The following is a 2,676-nucleotide window of genomic DNA, read 5'->3' as shown; positions in this document are numbered from 1 at the left end:
CATTGATTGGCGATGGGGTATGCCAATCTTCACTCGACGAAGAAATGTCGAAAAAACATGTGAAACCATGATCCTTATACATGATGGTACTTTGTTATGCCTCTCTTTTCATTTTTCATGCTTTTCTTTGTCAGTCCCATTGCAGAATCTGAATTCATATATCTGGGTGCCCTTGTTATCAGGAAGCTATGGTGCATGCAACTTCCATCGCTGACAGCTTCCACTTCATGCTTGGTTTGCTGAATAAAAAACTTGGGCAAGGAGAGATCTGTGGATAAAAAGCAGAAGTCATGGATATAGGTTGCATGGGCTAAAGGTGTCCTGAGAATGGAATGAATTGCAGGGTGTTGACATGCATAGCGCAGATGGGTGAGGGTAAACTCCATGATGAATAAGCAGTATTCCTGTCTAGGCTTGCCTTGTCCTAGCTGTGGTCAGATGTCTGACACTACATACACGGGCTGGTCTATTTGTAAAGGGCTGTAAGAGGGCATTTACATGGTGTTGCTGACAGGGTTTGTATTCTACAGCCTGCCTTCCTTCACGCTCTTTGCTTGCCAGCTGTACATGCTTTGTTGCTAGCAGGAAAACTGATGATGATTTTACAGAGGACATGGACATCTGTGTGCAAGCAGCAAAGGGTAGGTGGGGTAGAAGATACCTTCTAAAAGCACCTCCATGAAAGCACTCTGTAGAGAAGGGCATGGACATCTGTGTGCAAGCAGCAAAGGGTAGGTGGGGTAGAAGATACCTTCTAAAAGCACCTCCATGAAAGCACTCTGTAGAGAAGGGCAAGCAGTTTGTCTGTACGAGGCTAAAAAACACCATGAAATATTTCAGGTAAGGTCTAGGTGCCTTGTACTTTTGAAAATTGCTTCAATTTAGTCACATTCTCTGTCACCAAAGGTTGTTACTTGAAGAGAACAAACCAAGGGAATTAGGCCTAAGGTTTGCCACTTCGTGAAGAATAGACTCGTTAACTAAAAGTTGCACTTCCCTTCTTGTGAAGCTCTTGAAATAACCTGAACTTTCTGTTAACCAGCTACTTATACGTGTGTTTGTGTGTGAATGTGCGTGTTTGTGTGGGGGATGTGTGTGTGATGAGCAAGGTGAAACGATGATTATGTGACTACGTATGATTGTCTGTGCTCTTCAGTGCTAGCCTTTGTCATGGAGTCTGCCCTTCACCTTCGGAGAAGTGAAGCTCAGTATGATGGTTTATGCCGTATGAGAATGGAGAGTGGAGGCTGCGTACGCGAAGAATGCAAGGCCGTGCGTGGCATTGCCACACGTAACATTCCCTGCCACCCTCATTCAGATGAGTTCGTCAAACTAGGAGTGAGGGGTAGGTTTGGCCTATGGCAAGGAGCAGCCAAGCCAAAGGCCCACCAGTCCCAGCCTCCACAGGGCAGCCACCATTTGGAAGCAGATTCGACTCACAGAGGCAGGCCGAACAGCAACCCAGGAGGACTCGAGAGCTCCAGTCTTGAGCAGATTCTGGCATGGTAGCAGGAGGAACCAGATGGTTCTCTCGGTCCTCACTTATGTTTCTTGGAGTTCACGTTGAGGGTCATCACGCACTATCCATTTAGCCATTTCTTGTACTTTCACTCTTTTTTTAATAAAGTAAATACTGGCAAAGTTTTTCTTTGGGGTGTTGGGGGTGGGCTGGGGTAGGCCATTTCGACTCAGCACTTGTGTCTTTGTGCTTGCGAGTCTCTCTTACAGACACTAATCATTTCAATTGCTGACGAGAAGCCTTTGTACAAGCATTTGCTGCGAAACCTTGTGTACATTTTCCAGAGGAGATACCTGTGGACAGTGATCTTCCATGATTAAAATTTTCATGATTAGTGCACAACTGTTTCTCTATCTCTCCCCAGGCAAAGAACATTGCGGAAGTCTACATGCACACAAGACGATGCGTCTCTCTCTCTCTCTCTCTCTCCTTGCACTTTGGTGCTTCGTTAAAACTGCTTTCAATTTCATTCTCCTATCTCCCTTATTCTACCATTCCAAATCCATTACTTATTTCATCGTTTTTCTCAATTGGTCGCTTTGGGTTCATGTAAAGGTTTTCACCAAATTTCAAAGGTGAGGACCACACACTCAATATTCCCAATGAACACATGCCTACTAAACCCATATGTTCTTAGCAACACATGCTCTGGGAGGGATCAACGGCATGTAATCCTTCCACATATGTTGTTGATTAATAGATAAACATAGTAGGAAATCATCCTTCTAGTCAATTTATAATTGTACATTTCTCTCTCAAAAAACAATTGCCTAGAGTTATAACTTACACATGCTAGGATGAAGCATAATGAGGTGCATTAAGTTATTGTGAGGGAGAAAGTTCTAGCAAGTGATGTGAATTTGGTGTATGCCAGCACAGAGGATCATGTAGGTGACATCTTCACAAAGTTAGAAGCTCCATAGTTTCAGGAGCTTACTTGAAGTGCAAAGTATGAAGTTGAGCTCGAGGGAGAGTGTTAAGATATCAAGATCAAGTAGTGGGGATATGGGTGATATGCCATGGTGACAGCTTTGTACTTACGCCACTGGCATGGTTGGTGAGATTATGGGTGATATGTCACCAAAATAGTTTATAGGTTGTATGACAGCCATTTTTAGTTTGCTAGAGTTATAGTAATAGTTATAACACTAGCTCAT

The 2,676-nt window shown here is 43.6% G+C and overlaps 1 long non-coding RNA gene across 1 annotated transcript; it reads left to right on the top strand.

Moving 5' to 3' along the window:
• The first annotated feature begins 704 nt into the window (after positions 1–704).
• Positions 705–1,650, top strand: LOC147638169 (uncharacterized). The gene is made up of 2 exons (XR_015265373.1): positions 705–840; positions 1,157–1,650. It is a non-coding gene; the product is annotated as an uncharacterized LOC147638169 (long non-coding RNA).
• The last annotated feature ends 1,026 nt before the right edge of the window (positions 1,651–2,676 follow it).

This window comes from Cibotium barometz, chromosome 5, assembly GCF_041138505.1.
Source record: "Cibotium barometz isolate CiBa-2024 chromosome 5, ASM4113850v1, whole genome shotgun sequence".
NCBI lineage: Eukaryota > Viridiplantae > Streptophyta > Polypodiopsida > Cyatheales > Cibotiaceae > Cibotium > Cibotium barometz.
The sequence above is the reverse complement of the archived record's forward strand: the minus strand, read 5'-3'. Positions and strand labels throughout refer to the sequence as shown.